The sequence below is a fragment of the Pinus tabuliformis genome, chromosome 4_2, assembly GCF_031772625.1.
Source record: "Pinus tabuliformis cultivar Carrire ecotype Pingquan chromosome 4_2, CPIR1, whole genome shotgun sequence".
NCBI lineage: Eukaryota > Viridiplantae > Streptophyta > Pinopsida > Pinales > Pinaceae > Pinus > Pinus tabuliformis.
Window position 1 is genome coordinate 1,112,585,847 of NC_142304.1, and position 19,910 is coordinate 1,112,605,756.

Sequence of the window (19,910 nt, forward strand, 5' to 3'; positions counted from 1 at the left end):
TGGACATTTCATGCTCAATACTGTGAGGCACAAAAATGTCTATAACAGGTTGTTATTAATGCAGGAATTTAGCATTACTATTTTAGATCGACCAGGAAAAGACAATCAAGTGGCAGACTTCCTGTCAAGACTTCATCTTCCTGGTGACATTGTTCCTATTTCTAATAATTTCCCAGACGAACATTTATTTGCTATAATAGTCAAAAATCCATGGTTTTTTGATATAGCCAACTATTTATCATCTGGAAAATTACCTTCTGATTTTACAAACAAACAGAAAAAAGAAAATAATTAGAGTTAGTTCTAGATACAATTGGATTAATGGTGACTTTTTCTATACTGGAGCTGATATTTTAATTAGAAAATGCATAAGAGAAGATGAAATTCTAGATATTTTAAAAGCATGTCATGATGAACCTTGTGGTGGTCATTTTGCAGACAAAAGAACAACATACAAGGTGTTGAATCTAGGCTATTTTTGGCCATCAATATTCAAAGACTCAAAGACTTATGTTAAAAAGTGTGACAACTGCCAAAGGATAGGCAAGCCTGTAGTATCTGATGAAATTCCATTGAAACCACAAGTACTTATAGAGCCATTTGAGCAATGGGCTCTTGACTTTGTGGGTCCTATCAATCCACCCTCTAATGGTAAGAAGTACATCCTAGTATGTATTAATTATGTAACAAAATGGGTGGAAGAAAAAAAATGTCAAAAGCAACAAAAGATGCAGTGGTATCTTTTCTTTTTGAAGAGATATTTGTAAGATTTGGGGTTCCAAGGCAGATTGTCACAGACCAAGGAGCACAGTTCACTTCCAAGCTTGTTAGAGACCTTACAGAGAAATATAAAATCAAGCATAGGAAATCAACTCCATATCACCCTTAGGTGAATGGACAAGTGGAATCAACAAACAAAGTCCTTGAGAACATTATGACAAAGACAGTGAAGATGCACATGAAGGATTGGTCAGAGAAACTGAATGAAGCATTATGGGCTTATAGAATAACATGGAAGAATACTACTAGATTTAGCCCCTATCATCTTGTCTATGGTAAACAAGTTCTACTACCAATAGAGTTTGAGATCCATACATACAGACTTGCAGCCAAACTAGGACTGGACCTATTAGAAGCACAACAACAAAGAATCATGCAACTAAATGAACTAGATGAGATTAGAAAGGAAGTTGTAGAACATACATCACTAGTGCAACAACAAAGAATGAAATGGCATGACAAATTTATTAAGAAGAATATTTTTCATATAGGGGACTAGGTGCTTCTATTTGATTCAAAATAAGAAGATTTCAAAGAAAAAATTACCACTCATCAGCTAGGACCATATGGAATAGAAGAAATATTTGACAATGGATCAGTGAGAATTAAAACAATAGATGAAGTTTTAACATCATTCTTAGCTAATGGGAATAGACTAAAAGTGTATAATAAACCAGTGAATAAGGAAGATTTTTTTAAGAATCTTTCAATAGAGGAAAACATGTAAGATTTGGAAAAGCATAGTGTTTACGGTGTTGGACCCGCCAACATTTAGGGGATCTCCCTAGTATGAAGTCCCAACTAGACCTCACAACATTTGGTGTAGGAGTCGCATTCAGTATGATGGCTCGATTGCCATTATCTTAAAGGTTTTCCTTAGATATTACTTGTCACCACATGAGAGTGATTTAATTTGTCTTCGAACAATGAGGTTCGCGTGCCTCGTGAGTTCTTAGTGTCACTTGTGTCAGTTCTTTCACTGCAGAGGGAGAGGGTGGAAGTGAGTCTCAAGTTGAAAGGGAATAGTTCCAAATTTTCTAGAGATGCACAACACATCAAGACGTGTTTAGCTTCTAGTGGAGTAGTCCACACAGATGCGATGGTCACAAATACAAGGTGAACAGATAACACATACAACACCCAATAGAATAGTCCACATGAGTGCGACGGGCGTTATAACAAGTTTACAAGAATGAATTTGTCGGGTGTCGTACGAGATAGCCCACGTAGGTGAGAGAGCATTAGAAGCTGATAAAACACATTTCCAATAGAATATGTACTAAAACAACTGAAATCATTCAACTTTCTTAATACAGGTTAAAGAAACATGCATTACAAGTGTTCAAAGAATGGTCTTATAAATGAATACAATACATGTGTTAAAACATGTTAGTCTATTAACAAGCTTCTGAATTAAGTGAAATTTCCCAGACACATCTGTACACCATTACATCACTAACCCCTATAGAGGGGCATTGGAGCCACTACTTGCTCCTCAAAGAAAAGCTTACAGACTCTCAAGGCTATGTGGGAGGAGCCAAGGTGAAAAGTATTTTGCATGTACAAATGAGGGGTATTTATAGCCAACAGTAAAACTGGCCCTTGTGATTATTCGACTTCCCTCATGACTGTTTGACTTACATGACTCTTCAACTTTACATGACTCTTTATATTTACATGTGGGTCTCTTGGACTTCCATGTTACAATACTTTGATTACAATTGTATGGTCCACAATAGTGATGCGGCCGAGATGACTCATGACATGACTCAATATGATAGAACTGGTATGTTCATGTTGCTGGTGATGTGCATGTCGAGTTGTAGTGCAGCTGAGTGATGGATGTGCTCTTAGTATATCATAGCTTCACCTCCGCATGGAAAGGTGTGCAAAGTCTTTGATGGTCTTGGTGTTTACTTGATGTTTCATGTGCATGTTGCTACTTCGCTTGTACTTTGGCATACTTCATGTGTTCATCCATTTGCGAACAAGTCTCCTTGCATGTGTTCCTTGTTCATCTTGTTTGTCGCAGCGTCATGTCTCATCCATGTGCCTGTATCTGCAACTACTCATGACAAGACGACATCAAATCCATAAATCTCCTAGTCTACCTGATGCATTTTCTTTCGCTTTTGGATGAAGGTGACTAAGAGAGAGGACAAGGCTCTACAGTTGCGCAAGGCGTATTTCAAGCTGGGATGTGGGCTCCGAGCACTGTCCATGAAAATTGCACAAAGGTCACTAGGAGCTTGAGATGGGAAATCGGGATCAGCAGTGACTATTTGCGAGACCTGGCTTGACTAGAGGGCATATTTGTGCAAATTTTTTAGGGGGACAATACAGGAAGAAGAGGGAAACTGGCTGTGAAAACTGTGCAATTTCTCTGGGGAGCTTGGAGCGGGCTGTGGGAGCTTACTAGAAAAAATTGTGCAATTTTTCTGGGAGGCAGGCCTACTGGACATTGCTGAACAATTTGTAAGCTGAGTGGGATGTTGGGCAGCTGGGAGACTTCTCATGAAAACTGCGCATTTTTTAGGATGAGCAGCAAGCCAGTTGACAGGGTGATTGGCTGGAAAAACTGCACAAATTTTGAGGGCAGTGCAGTGACAGGCAGTGGGTGTCTGTTTAACATGTTTGCGTAGTTTATTTAGTCAGGTGAAAGCAAGCATGCTTGGCATCTTCTGCAAAAATTTTTGGAGTGAGGCCTGGGGTCACTGCCTAGTCAAACTCTCATGTTGACCAGCTAGAGGCTTGGTTGATTTTCTTGCGGGAAACGCAAATTAAGATGGCTTGCTGAGGAAACTCTGTGTCATTTTGGGTGATAGTAAGTCAGGTTGAATCTAGGATTGTGCAATGTAGACTTCCTGGGAAGCAGCCTCAAGCTTTGCACAATTTTGGGCAGCAGTAGATGTTCACTGAGAGCTGTAACTGCGCAATGCAGCTCAGTGAAGGTCCAACTATTGGAGGGAGGCCTGATTGATAGAGTTTGAGAAAAATGACTAAGTTTGTGAGCAAGTGAACTTGTGCATGCATGAAATTTTGAACACACACTCAACATGACTCAAAAATAAGACATCTCGAACCATCAAGACAACATACACTCAGTGTGATTGATCGATGGGTGCGAGCGACAAGCACGACACTTGAGATAGACATTTGGACGACCGTGACGACACTTGCATGACAATGCTTACAACATTGTGTGTGAGTGCGATAGATGTTTACATAGTGAACACAACTCAAACAAAACCTTCAAAATCACCAGAACGAGGTCACAATCATGGCATAGCAATCAGCATGTCGAAGACGAAAGTTGGTCGAACAAGTGAAAAGGAAGCAAGACATGTAGAAGAAACACATACAATGAGCTTTCATGTATGAGCACATGCATGTTACTAATAATAGGATGAAATGACATTGACAAACCATCCTGCAAACGCAACTAAGAGGTGTACTTCAAAATGTGTTCTTTACTTACCATATTGACCCTCAAGATGATCATGCATCTGATGGAGTTTTCATGCGGTCCTAATATTTTCCATTACTTGGTTCCTTGGCCTTATCCTCAACCCCTTGGAAGTGATTTCATCATGTCACCTTTTCCTATAGTCACTGAGAGGTAGATCCGTGCAATTTCAGTGGACAACAACTACTAGAAAAATGAGGCCCTGGGAGGCATGTCTACGCATTTTCTGCATGCAAGAAAAATAGGGAATCTTGCATAACATTGTGTTGTTTTGAGGCACATGATACTGTTGTAGAATGGGGGTCCTAGGAGGACACCTCTAGCAATTTCTAAGTGTAGTGCAGTTGGCTGCTCTGTGCATTTTCGGAGAGCAGTTCTGGTTGGGGTCTCTACAGGCTGTGCGGTCTCAGCAGGCAAGGGAGGTTGGTTTATTTGCACATTGTGGGGTTTTAGCAAGCAAGGGAGGAAGCTTGATGGTTGTAGAAGCAAAGTGCACAGTTCTGGGAAGCTGGATGGGGCTAGGTTGCTTGGATAAAGTTCTAAGTGTGAGATCAATGAAACATATGTAAACATTGATAGGACTTGACTTTGATCACACACAGACACTTAGTGACACAACGTAGACCATCCAGAATGCATAAGACATACTTTTCTTGATGCGACAACCTTCATGACAAGAGTGCGTGCAGTGAGTGTGAAACATGTCTATGCGATGACAACCACTCATATGCATGAAATTCCCTTGAAGCAAGAAAAAATCCCCTTTGCATTTCAAACAACAACCCTTATTCCCAAAAATGACAGATTTTGCATAAAGATGAGAAAGAGGACAACTCTTAGGATTGAGGGGAGCTTGAAATCATCATCTTACCAATAAGTGACCAAGGATGATCGATAGTAGGATCCAAGGTAGGCTCTGAATTTTTCATGCAAGCCAAAATTTTGGAGGGTGGTTGTAGCCACTACAACACATAGTCATATGCCTTCCTTACTTGTAGAATAAAAAATGATCAAAAAAATAAATAGAAAAAGATAAAAAAAATAATAAAAAGATTTGGTTGTGAAAACCCAGACTTCTGGCATAGTACAAATCTGAATTGACATTGGAAAACCAAGTCACTTGGATAATATGAATTCATTTCTTTTTAATGTAGTTTATGTTTCAGGTTGACCTCTAATTTCCAGACTTGAGGAAAAGTCTCCAAGTAAGCAAGGGGGGAAGACAAAATAAAACAAGTGTATTTAAAAAAGAAAATGAGCCAAAAATATTGAGCCACTCAACATGGTTGAGCAAATCAACAAAATACTCAACTTGATATGGAAGCAACTCAAAACATCAAGGATCTGTGGGAATTGAAAATTTTACTTCAAAAGGACTTGAAAATTCAAACATGAAATTTGTCAGAAGCAATATAAATAGGAGCAACATCATACGAACAACATACAAAGGGACCTAAGGATCAACATATAATTTTTTTTTTCAAAATGGACTTATATACAAAGATCAGCATTAGAAGGGACCTATATTCATTCAAATTTCATTATTCAAAAAAGGGACCTGTACTATTCAAGATCATCATCAACCAAAAAGAGTTATCCAATCAAGGAAAGTATTGTAAATTACAAATTATTTGAAATACCATTTGATTTTGAAAAAAATCCTTATTTAGAAGACTAATTAAACCTTAAATGTACAAGAGAGAAAACCCTTCATTTCATATACATTTTCCTATAAAATCCTTCATTCCATGTATATCCTCTCTTTCATAAAAAAAAAAGCATAAACCCTATGACCATATCCGAGTCTTATCTCTTTACCTACAAAGAAAACAAGCATGGGTAAGTATCATGAAAGAAAATGATGCATGGTTCAATAATATATCTATGTTGCTTGATTTGAAATGACCTTAAATGGTCATTTCAAAAGAGGAACAAATGCATCATGTAAAGGAGAACATGGAGGAACGAGGAATAACAATGACTCTAAAGGACAGGAAGGATGAATAAATTATATGCATGGAAAAGGACAAAGAGACTTTGAAAAAAAATCATTAAATGAAATATGCATGGATATGAGTATGTAATAAGGGTGCATAATATATGCAAGGGTTTCAAATCATGAAAAATACAAAGTATGCATATAATTCAAAGAGGGCGCGTATAATTCAAAACCATGGTGGGCATATAATTTTAAATCTTTTGACAAAAAAAAAATATGCCGCAACAATAATACAAAGGAGTGGCATACAAATCGATTTCATTTCAAATATCGATTTGTGCATACAAATGATGCAAGGCGATGGGAGTATAAAATGACAAAGAGGAAGAAATGAGTGTGAGGATGCCACACACAAGATTGAAAAACCAGTCAAACATCCATGAAAGAACATCAACAACGGTCATCATCAAGCAGAGATACAGAAATACAGAGATATAGAGCCAACACTTTCATGCAGAGGGGAGAAACAATTCATCATCTATGCAGAAGGGAATAGCAGATATAGAGGGTACCTTCACACGGAACTCAACGAGATTTTGACACCTCGACTTAGGTAAGAATGCAACCCAATGAAATAGAAATAGAGGAATAGGGTATGCGTGAGTTTTTAATAGTAGAGGAGAACACTGAGTGATTAGAATCCTGCCAAGAAAAACGTTGAGATCTCCAACTATATCCCAAAAATTCCGCAGTCAGTATGAGTAATATTTCATTGCAAGTAGTTTGGATCTTGAATTTAATATTGAGTTAAATGTTGGAAAATGGTGTGGCAGTTAAATTAAACTAGGTAGCAAAACGTTGCAGTCAATTCAATTTTCGATTGTGTGGTGCCATTATTCAGGCTCCAGGTGTGAATAAAACTCTAGTTAAATGACGCTACAAGCTCCAAGCAAAAGGTTGGAGGAAAATCTGAGTTTCCAACTACGCAGTGGAAGTCTCCATTCAAACTCCAAGTGTGAAGTTGTTACACATTAAACTTCAATGGTATTAATTACACTTAGCATCAAATCATCCATTTCTTCCAAGCTTTGATTTCTCAAGTCCACTGAACACTTAGATAACTCTGATGACCATTGTATAGCACCTAGGAATTTGCTTCACATCTAAAAACTCAACTTCTGAATAGTCAATAAGTTCATGCAAGTGATTATTGAATTTGATTTCAAGTGCTAAGAAGATAGAGAAGAAATCGATTTTGATTTCTAGAAGAAACAAGGAGATTCTGAGGAGACTTGATTTCAATTCTTGAGGAAGCAGAGAAGGTTATTTTCATTTCCAAAATTGATTTCTCAAAGACAGACAATGCATCCCCAAAATCGATTTCTCTAGGTCAAAGACTCTTTTCCAATTTCGATTTCTCCAAGTTAGAAATTTTTCATTTCTAAAATCAATTTTCAGGACAAAGAAGAGTGCATTTCTAAAAATGGATTTTGAAGGACAATATTCATTTCTAAAGTCAATTTTGAGGGATAGAGAAGAGTTTATTCCAAAAATCAAAATCGATTTTTGAGGACAGAGAGCAGTATTATGCAAAATCGATTTAAAAAAAAATAGAGAGGATTGTTTTTTTTTATAATTTAAGGATCTCTGAACGCAGAATAAGGTTTGATTTGCAAGTATGGTGTTGATTGAAGGCAAAGTAAGATTTGATTTACAAGTATGGTGTTGATTGAAGGCAGAGTAAGATTTGATTTGCAAGTATGGTGTTGATTGAAGGTAGAGTAAGATTTGATTTGCAAGTATGGTGTTGATTAAAGGTAGAGAAGGTTAAAAACAAACCTAAAGGTGTCTAGAACTCGGTTCTCAAAGGCATTTTGACAAAGTATCTTCCAGAAAGGGTATTTTCAAAGCCAAAATCAGAATATTTTTCCTTTCTTTCATGAAAAAAGTTTTCAAAACTCCAGATCAAGTCTTGGTAAGTCACACTCTTGTGAGTTTTGAAAGATAATCTCGTTTTTCAATACATATACCGAGAAAAATCTTTATCGTCTCACTATAAATATGATTTCTCTATTGTATTAAAAATTGTGAACAAAATTAAAAAAAAACACAGAGTTATTGTTATGTCATGAGATTATTTACATTATATGGTTATTTACATTGGTACAAAAACCAAAAGCAACAAAGGAACCCATATTTTGATATGGGAAGTAGCATTGAACCAAATGGGTTTCAATTGGAAAACTGGAGCAGAGAAACAATAGAAAGACTCTACCAAGCAGGTCTATTAGAATTCCTAAGAAAATTTAATGGGCATAGTGGAAAAGTAATAGAGGAATTTATAGCTAACTTTGACAATGAGAAAACTAGAGTAGGAGATATTTTTGTTCCTATTACTCTAGAATACATTGCCCAAGCTACAAATTTTCCACTCATAGGATAAGAATACCACAAAGGGCAGCATTTTAGAGAGAAATGGTGGAATTTCTTTTCAGAAAAATAGAGAAAGGAACATTTGATCAGTTTAAGGGAATTCCTAGGGATTGGCTTAGAGAACCTTGGGAAAAATGATCTCTTATTTCTCAAAAATACCTTACATGTGATGGAATATATAGTTTTGTACACTTACATCACATTAAATTACTTCAAAACATCAAACGAGATTGCATAGTAAATCTTCCCTATTTCCTTGAAAAAAGTTTGATAAAAATGATTAAAGGATTGAAAGGAAAAACATAGAACAGAGAAGTTAGTTACTACCATCAAGGGATAATTAAGATGTTGATTGAGTATCAGTTGAAGAATAGGGGAGAAACATGGGATAGTTTCTTGAACAAACACCACCTTGAAGAAATCTATAAGGAAGAACAATCAACTAAGAATGAGGAAACACTTGAGAGATTTCATCTTTCAAGAAACATTATGCAATCACCCTTGTATCCAAGAACAAGGTCTAAGAAGAAACAAGAAGAAATAGCCACTGAAAAGGAAAGATCTCTCATATCCATTCCAAGGAAGCCAAGAAGGAAAATAATGGAAGAATCATATGAGAATGTTGAAGTAGATATCTTAGAAGAAGCACCTCATAGTATACATGAACAATCACCTCAGGAAACCATTGAAAAACTTGAAAAGGAAGCACAAGAAAAACTTCAAGAGTTAGAGAAAGATTCATTCAATGAATACATTGAAGGAGGATCATCATCATATGTAAAAGAGATTGAGGAAGATTCCAAGGAAGGCCACAATGGAGAACATGCCAAGAAATTAAAAGACTTAACCACTCGGCTTAAAGTCAGTCAAATAATGGAAAGACACCTTAAGAAAGAAAACGAGATGTACAAAGAACAAAACAATAAGATAGTGAAAGAAAACAAAAGACTGACAAAGAAAATGAAGAAGTTAGAGACACAAAATATGTTGATTTCAAAACAAGCATATAGGTGGTTGAGAGAAAAGAAACTTTGGCAATATAAGTATGAGAAACAAAAAGTGAAGAATTCCATCTATAAGGAAGAAGGACATTAGGGCATTGATGTCCTTTTGTACGAATATCAGTAGGAAGATTCAAAATCAGGGGGCAGAGCCACAGGTACATCAGCAGAACAATCATCATACAGAAGCAGAAGGTCAAAGAGACAGAGGCAAGAATGAGGACATGATTGAGACTTAGCAAGGGGGAGATGTTGTCTCTGCATTTTTTGTCTTTTTCCACATACATTTTCTATCTATCCATCATCCTTTTCTATCATATCATGGCCATTTTCCCACATTTTTTCCTCTTATTGCACTTTAAGGTAAAAACAGTTATGTATTTTAAATTTTAGAAATTTTAGTAAAAATTTGGTACTAAAAATTATTTTGACTAGAACAGAATTGAGTCAGAATAGGCTTGGTCAACGTTGGTCAAACTTGACCAGTCACCTAGAAATCCCTAACTAAAAGGGGCAATTTTATGATTAAGTTGGATTTTGACATATTTTGTGCAACCAAAAAGATGATTTCAACCTGATTAGATGGATTAGGACTATTATAGGATGTTATAGTTATTTAGGTAAGTTTATTATTTTTTTGGCTTATTTAAGCACAATATTTAGCACTTATGAACATGTATTATGACTATTGAGACTACTTTACTTCTGAATATCATTTCAAGAGTTTGTTTTCCATTTTCTTGTTGTTCTTGCTATGGAATGTGATTTATGATCTACAATAGGTGAAAGTTTCAAGTGTACCAAGCAAGGGTGGAGAGATCTGATCAGGTGCTCACAATTATGCTCAAAAATCAAATTTGTCAGAATGGTGTGGAACCTGAATGACCCCATAGTGCTCGTCATCTCGAATCTGATGCAACTTGTTTCACATGAAATGAACATCGTATGCTCCTAGAAACACGATCCATTCATTTTCCCAAATAGGTAAATTTGTTGTAGGTATTGACATGGATGCTGACTGGGCATCTGTATAGCCCAGTCAGAAAAAAGAATATTCCTTGGAATATTTCGTGGAATGTCCTTAGAATATTCCTTGCAGGTGGTGAATCGGAAGATGACAAGTGTCATAATTTCATTGCTCTATGTGTTTTGGGTTTGGACCAATAAGGAGTTGACACATGGCTAAGCCAAATGCCACCACGTGTCCTCCTAATGGTCAATCAAAATTTTATTGGAAAGACAGGTCAGACGTCAGGCTTGACCCCGTGACCTCCCACAAAACAAACCAAAGGACTAACCACTTCTCCTACACATCGTTTCTTAACTAACATATCACAGGCGGGTCGACGATTAAAGAATCGGCCCCAAAGCAAAGCCAGGGTGTGATGCAATAATTGTAATTCCACATCGCAATAGGGAAATGTTACATAATCAGCCCTGACATGATTAGGTTGTGATTGTGATATCACAATCGTATGTCACACAATGCAAGTTCCGTTATATGAATTACCCTGGCTCTACCAATTGTGATATATCCCAGATACGATACATATTATACTTTAGTTGATAGTTCCGTTGGGTCCGCCGCTTATCGCAATTGCACATTGCCCATGACTATGTTTACAAACCATAAGACCCACCGATTTTTCCGATTGCAATTTACGATGGCACTGCTAGAACTGTTGCCTTAATCGCAAGACCTAACCACCTTGTATGTGACCACTCACCCTTAACCCTGAGATATGCAGGGAAGTTGGCAGGACCACCAATTTCGGCAGAACTACTAGAATTAACTCTAGATAATGAATTTAGCTAGCAATTAGCTAGATTTGGAGGAGGAAATTGTGGAAAGACTGGCATAAGTCATAACTAAGCCAGTTTTCAACCAAATGAGGAGGAAAAAGAGGCTAGGCTACAACTTTTGAGTATTTTGGACTCATTGGAGCACATTTTAGAAACATTTGAACATTGTAAACACATGTTTTTACACTTTTGAGCATAATAGAGAGGCCGAAGCCATTGGAAGTTGGACCAAGGAGACATAGCCCAGGAGGTGTGAACTCTTTTATCATGTTCTTGTTGTAATGTGTTTATGGTGATGTTTTGTACATGTTTATGCTATTTTTACACAGTAATTTGTCACTGTCTTCCTGTCAGTCTTCCGACTGTGTCATGAGTTCAGATTAATCATGCTCATGCTCTCTAATGTTGCCAAATGACCTACTTTGCCAAAGTTGTTGCTATCAGTGCGACTGTTGTCACGATAAACACGCTGACGGGCGCTCCATAACAGACAGAATGCGCTGCCAGCGTGGAAGCACACGTATTTCCCGCGCTGGTCAAATTTCATGAGCCAGCGCGTCTATTATTCATATCTGATCGCGCTCACATGACTTTCTTTGTTATTCAGCTGTGATGTCAGCGCTCCAGTGCAGTTATGGACCCGCGCTGATCTAGTTTGGGCGAGTTTGTTCTAACAGTCGGCCTTCTAGATGACTCCAGACTTGGTTGTTGGCCATTTAAATGTCGCCCTCCCTTCTATGGCATGTCTATTTTGTCATTTGAGCCACCTTCCTTGGAGATAAGCTCATCCTCCCACCATTTGTGGAGACTCCTTCTCCTATTTAAGCCTCTACCATTGCCATGAGCAGCTAGTTTGGAATTGATAGTGCTTGGAGTGTTGCTGCTAGTGTGTGAACTTGATATGTAGTTGGTGTGAAAAGTGTGGGATTTCTAGAGAGCTTAAGGAAGGTTGTGAAGTGTTTCTTTCTTGTGTAAACTTGTGTGAGAGAGAGTCTTTGTCTTGGGAGATCTACCTCCAAGGGTGAATGCTTAAGAGACTTGCTGGCTGGACCCTCTTGAGAAGGATTCAACGTCAGAACTTTGGTTGTATTCTTCTATGTTATTTATTAATAATAGATGACTATCATTATGGTTCCACTCTCATTGTTTTATGCTTGATGTTGAGTTATATCTTTTCTGACTGATATATAATTGCATCTACTAGATTTTACGCTTGTTTTCGTGTTGTTCTTTGCGTGTGCAGGTGTCCAATCACGGATATCGTGGGGATCGTGACCAGCCGAGGCAAAGGAACGAAAGCAACATCTCTTAGATGAACACTAGTGTTGGAATCCAAGTAGGTTCTCACCATCTACTTTTTATTTGCAATTAGGAACTTGCGTGATAGCATTGTGTGATTGTTGCTAGACCCGGTCTGGGCTAGTAGAGATCGTATCTGTCCGCAGAGAGGATTTACCTCTACAACAATTTGGCGACTCCACTGGGGAGTTTCTTTACCTTGTTGTTTGATTTGTAAACTTTGGACGGAGCCTAAATCATGGCCAGGTAGCCTTCGAAATGCTATTGCTCTGCATTAGCGAAGTAGATCAAAGCCACTTCAGTCCATCTCCAGTTTGGTTTACGAACTGAACAGCTTGGAGCTGGCTTCTGTCTTTTTGTGATCATTTTTTGTCCTTGAGTTTGATTTTTTCTCTCTTTTCAAAGATTGGGGATTAGTTCTCTATTTTTTGGATCTCCTGGTTCAGTCTGGGAGGTTCCTTGATTGTTTAAAGAGTGATTGCCTTGGTTTGGGAGCTTTTGGCTTGATTGTGCCTGTTTTTTAGCTTCAGCGCGGTTTATGATAAAACAGTCACTCTGCCATCGCATCGCTGTTTCTTTGACTTCGTGGTCATCGCGTTTATACACTGAACAGTCGCGACGGTTCTGAAAATCGAACCAGCGCGGTTAAGCCGTGTACTTCCGCGCTGACAGCGCTTTGTTGCTACGCGTGGTTTCTGATCAGCACATTGTGGCTGTGTATCACCCGCGTTGATACATGTAGAATTGAATTTCTTCAATTCTGCCTCCTGGGCCTGTTGGTGTTGCTATCCCCTACTGTTTTCACTTAGTTTATGACTTGATTTCCATTGTCTGAGGATTGAAGCACTTTCTTGAGAAGTCTTGTTGAGCAGATCTTTCTTTTTGTGTCTTGTGACCTGGTTTTATCATTCCAATTTCGTTGGATCGGCTTTTCTTGGTTACTCGCTCAAAAAGATTCGTTTACTGCTTGCTTTTGGTTTTGCGAAAACCTTCCTCTTTGCTTGCTTTTGCTTGGTTGTTTAGGTGATTGTTATTGAACCAGTCTTCACATTGTTTTGATTACTTCTCGCTACCCGGACACGGATCACAGTTGTTTGGGGTCAACCAGTTCTTTTCACATTTGTTTGTTATTATTTCTCAAAATTTTGTTTAGTGCACTTTGCCATTGAAAAGAAAATGAACAATCTCTTTTGCGTTGAGTTAGTTAATTGAAATTAGAAGCTTTTCATTGATTAAGCCATTTAAAACAAAGAAAAGTTTCATTTATTTGTCATTAGCTGCATTAGAGTAGCTCTTGTTTGTTTGTGGTCATTTTGTTTGAAAAATCCTTAACGCTCTCGTAGTTAGTATTCATCGAACGAAATGATATTCTTTGGCATATAGTTTGCATTCAGGAAATTGTGAGAGATTACATACGGTAGGACCTGGAAATTGAAACTTAACTAAAGATTAACCATAAAATGAACTGAATGAACTTAAAAACGCATTGGAACATAACGCTCACTGATTAGAGGTCTAGGCTAGAGACATGCTCCGGCGTCGTTAAACCTAGTCACTATTGTTTCACACTATGGTTGGGTGATTCCTCCTTTTGTGACTCGATAGTGGTCTAGCACGGACTTGAGCTCCCACGTACCGTCGCGTATATAGGGGAGACCCCACTAGTTTATCATCCTTTATCCACAGGAAGCTGTGTCTGCCACCTTACAAGCCGTAATGCACCGAACACAGCATTCGGGAAGATTGACTGTCGTACGGGAAGTCCTTGGTTTTCATATGACTGCCAAGGTGTATATGCAGTTTTACGGATTTGTTTGGTAAACCATTTTCCTAGTCTCTCCAAAGTAGTCACTTTTGATCCTTTTCAGACTCCTTAAAAGAAAAGGCTCACTTGAGCAGTTTGTCACTTCAGGCTCACAAAACATTCGAAGGCAACTAGAGTCACCTTTTTGTCCTTTTCTCGACTCTTAAAACATGAAAAGGTCAAGTTGTGTCCTTGCATCTTAAAATTCATTTGGCCGCGATAATCATTATATGGTTAGATCTTGTGTGCGTTAGTTTGAGTAGGGTCCTTTATTGTTAGATTCCTTTAGGTTTTGTTTGAAGTTTGTCATCTTGGCTGAACCGTCGACTCCCGTTCCAAGTGATCAAGGGTCTTCGTCCTCCGCTGCTCCTGAGGTACCAGTTGTCATTGATACTCTTCCTGTTATCCCGAGTATCCAACCGATCAACTCTCACGCTCCGGACGACGAAGGTTACGAAATTCATTGGAACCCCATCTGGGAGCCTGAAGAGGATGATATTTCTTTTACCCCCCTGGTGTTTCATCTCCAATGTCTACCTCTCACATGGATGAGACATCTCCTAGAGTGAGTGAGACACTTGTTTTATCGAATATCGACACTCCCATCCCAGCTACTTCTTTGCTCCCCCCACGCTACCAGTCGTTGAGGGATAGGGTAAGTGCCAGGACCCTTGCTTCGACTATGTGGGACGCCCATATCACTCCCACCACGGGATCTTTTATTTCACAAGTCCACACTACACCCGTCACTTCAGTTCCGAAAAATCCAACTGTTTGTGTAGCACATTCAACTCCGGTTGTTAGTGTCGTTACAGCGTCTTCAACCTTGAACACTGGTGCTGGTCCCCCTCACAGTCAAGTGAGTAACGGCCAGCCGGCACTCTCACCTAAAGTTGTCCACCCTGAACAAAGTGCTCCACCCTCTTCTTGTCCCATCCCAGGAGGGGGGCCATATGATGCCTATGGGCAAGCTGTTTAGGATCCGAATGCGCAGGGTCCATTCTTTTATTACGATTCTACTGGTCAATACCTTCAACTTTCTCAACCCTTGCCTACTCAACATTTTGTTGAGGTTTTGGTACCATTATCCGTTGCTTGGAACGCCACCACTTTCCATGGGGGCCAAGCAATGCCTGCACAGCTTCAGGGACCACCTAACCAAGGCCATCCATCTTATGTGCAAACTCCCCAAGGGCAGCAATATTATGGCCAGTCTTACCTAGGACAACCTGGGGGCCTACAAGGACAACCCTATCAGGGACAACCTTCGGTCGCTGGCGGTCCATATTTTACCTATCTGACTCAACCTTCTAGTTATCTGGGGCTACCTGATACCCAGCAAGGTTACCCGTCTGGAAAACTAGGACAACCTTACATCCAACAAGGCCAACCTGGTATCCAGCAGGGTTATCCCTCTAGACAAGCTGGACAAACTTATATTCCACAGGGTCAACCGGCAGTCCAACAGGGGTATCCTTCTGGGCAGGGGGGGTAGCCTTACATACAGCAGGGCCAACCCACTGCCCATCCTAGTCATCCTTCTGGGCAAGCGGGCCAGCTTTCTGCACAGCAAGGCCAACCCACTGCCTAGCTTAGTCATCCCTCTTGACAGGCTGCCCAACCTCAAGGTCAACTGGCCGTCCAGCCCGCTCAACCATTTGTTCCGCAAGGACAACCCTTGGTTGCTCAAGGACAACCTGCTACCCAACAAGCACATCCTTCTGGGCAAACAGGTCCATCCCAAACCCAACCAGGCCAACCTTCCGGCCAGATGGTTTAAGCCCAACCTGTTCAAGGGCATCCTTCTGGGCCCCAGACTCAAATTGGTTATCAAATGCAAGGTGGGCCACGACCTCAACCTTCTTACCAAGTGCAGCCTTCTTATCAGGCTCAATATGGAGCTCAGCAAATGTATGGCTACCAGCAACCCCAGGGGAAAACTCAATTTACCCCTTATCAAAATTATCAACAAATGCAGGCCACTCCTTACCAGAATTATCAACAACAGTACGTTGCACCTGCAGGTCAAGTTGCTAATCCATGGGGTGATGGGGGGCAGACCTAGGGTCAACTATCTACTTATGGACAGAATCCTTATGGAAAAAATCCATATGGACAGAATCCTTATGGACAGAACCCCTATGGGCAAAATCCCTATGGGCAGAACCCTTATGGGCCGGGCCCATCCGGACAAAGTCCATGGGGGCAACCACCACCTGGTTGGAACCCTAGTACTACCTCTCTTCCACAGCCACAAATGTCCTTTAATCCTCAGTTGCCCTTCTTAGCGACGTTGGAACTTCCAGATGTGTCTAAGTTGACGAATGATCCCATTCTTCATAATCCATATTGGCCACCAGTTCCAACTAAAATACCCGGTGATTGCCCAAAATTCGATGGCAAAGCTGGTGAAGATCCTCAAGCCCATGTCATGACCTATCACCTTTGGTGCTCATCCAACTCGTGGCTTGATGACTCCATCCGGCTCCACCTCTTCCAAAGGACTCTCACCGGCTCAGCTGCTAAGTGGTATATTGAGTTGAATCGCGGAACATTTCAAGATTTCAACTCGCTGGCTATGGCGTTCCTAACTCATTTTCGGTTACCCATTCGATATGAAACAGGGACACGTCTCCTTACATCTCTCAAACAGGACACGACCACGCATATATCCGATCATATACATGAATGGAGACGGCGTCGTCACTTGATCAAATTTCAGATTCCTGATCAGCTCCTGACTGATTGGTTCACGACTTCCTTTGTCCCTGCGATCGCGCGAGACATCGCCATGGGAGCTTGTGTAACTGAAGAGCAAGCTATCACGCGTGCTCAATACCTGGACTTAGTATACTCTCAGTCAGGTACTTTATATGATTATTTGCCAGATGCCCCAAGACCCGGAACATCCAAAGCTCCACCAAAACCATCTGTTGACGAAGTTATTGGCTTTGTAAATGTGTCTTCAAAGAAGTCATCCGCGAACCCTGGGAAGCAAAAATAGAATGCTTCTAATGGGAACACTTCTCAGGGTCAATCTAATTCTAGAAGTACCTCTGAGGTTAACGCCGTTCAGTCCACCACGACCGATAAATCCTCGAAAGGAAGAAGAAAGGGAAAGCCAAGAATAAAACCGAACAGCCCAAACAGGACTCCCCTAAACCCCCACCCGAGGAAGGAGCCAAACTTAAACCTAAGTATCCTTGTCTTATCTGTGATGAGGATCACTACACTAAAGACTGCCCCAGGCGGTTCGATGTTAGTCGATTATTGAAAGGTTCTCCTTGGACTCCTACTCTGCTTAAAGAACCTTTCCCTTCTCAACAAACTCAAATGGTGGCAGATCCATCGCAACCCTCTTCTTCATTTGGATCTCAAGTATTTATGGCTGGGACAATTCCCATCCATGTCACTACTCGAGCAAAAGAATATCCATCTCACGCTGGGAAAGAGCCGGAGGTCCCCTCCAACGCTCCTCCGTCCAGTTCTGGTCCTCTCCACATCGAAAGACCTAGCACTGAGACGACTATCCGACCCCCTCCAAAAGGTGTACTCCGGAAGTCTTATTACAACCCTATTTCTCGTGCTGCCCAGCACTACAGCATCGTTGAGGACTTAGCTCAGGCTCCGTCTGTTATGTCCGCTCTAGAAGTCCTCTAGAGCTGCCCCTCCCAGAGGAAGTCCTTGCTGTCGGCCATCGGTGGCATAGACCCGGCTGACTCGGATCTGATTTCTTTTGATCTTGAGGGCTATACGCCGAGATTGCCCCACCAAATCTCTTTCCTTATACAGGTCATCATCAATGGTAAAATGATTCATCGTACAGTCATTGTTGAAGGTGCCTCAACTTGCATCATGTCTGTTGCTTGCTGGAAAGCTATTGGTTCTCCTACATTGAGCCAGTCTCCTACGACGTTAGAAGCCTTTGATGGAAGAGAGTCTCGTCCTTACGGTATCCTCCAACGCTTGCCCATCTCCTTGGAAGGGAAGACGATAGAAGTGGAGGTTGAAGTCGTCGACGCTAGTCTTACCTACAACCTCCTCCTCGGACGTAGCTGGACATATGCCATGCAAGCCGTGGCCTCATCCCTTTTCCATGTCATTCGTTTCCCTCATCAGGGGAAGATTGTCACAGTGGACCAGCTCTCCTTCTTCGCCTCTTCTTCTGAAGGTAATGTACCTTTCATGGAGCATACCTCCAAATCATTCGAGAGTGTGGGAGCTGGGCTCTTTAAGGATCTTGCCCTAATGGGTGTCTTTCCACTCCTGCCTCCGAATCTCGCCCCTATTAACATGATTTCCGTGCGTTTTGATCTGTGGGTCTTTCCTCCTGCTAATTAGATAGAATCTTGGGGCGATATGATGCTGTTGAGTCCTACCAAGCTCAACTACATTGAAATCATCGCTGCATCGGCTCCCCCTCCTGAACCTGCTCTTCCGAGTGGTGTTCGTGATTCATATGTTCATTTCCCTAGGCTTGGAGATGATGCTACTTCGGATCCATTAAAGGAAATATTTCCTTCCGATGAAGCCATCATAGAGACCATGTCTCTCGAGGAGCCCCCTTGGTCAGATCCTCACCACCATTCCTCGTTTCTCCCTGCCCATCAGGAAATGATCGCATGTCTCGAACGGTTTGCTTCGTGTATCCCATTCCAGCCTCTACAAGCACCTATTCAGATTTACCAAGTGTCTTCTGAGGGAAATATGGGAAACATTACGCAGACCGAACCCATCGACATCTTTGTGAAACCAGGGATTGTCGAGCACATTCATATTGGAGTCACTTGCACTCCAGAGGAAGTTCAACTTTACACCGATCTATTTCGTGAATTTCGTGATGTCTTCGCTTGGTCCTATGAAGAGATGCCCGGCATCGACCCTAACATAGTGGTGCACGAGATACCTACGTATCCAAGTGCTAAGCTTGTTTGTCAACGCCTCCGCCCTGTGCACCCCCAAAAGGCCATAGCCATTAATGCAGAAGTCGAAAAGCTTCTCAAGACTGGTTTCATTTACCCCATTCCATTCACGGATTGGGTTTCTAATATAGTCCCTGTGAACAAAAAGCAAGGTACTATTTGAGTCTGTGTTGATTATCATGACATTAACCGTGCCAGTCCTAAGGATAACTTTCCCACACCTTTCATCGATCAGCTTATTGATGAGTGTGCAGGAAGCGAAATCTACTCGTTTATGGACGGTTTTTCAGGATATAACCAGATCAATATCGCGCCCGCTGATCAACATAAGACCGCTTTTATCTATCCTTGGGGCACTTTTGCCTATAAGAAGCTCCCTTTCGGTTTAAAGAATGCCGGCGCTACCTTCCAACGTGAAATTTCCTATGCCTTTCATGATATTCGTCACATTGTATAGCCGTAT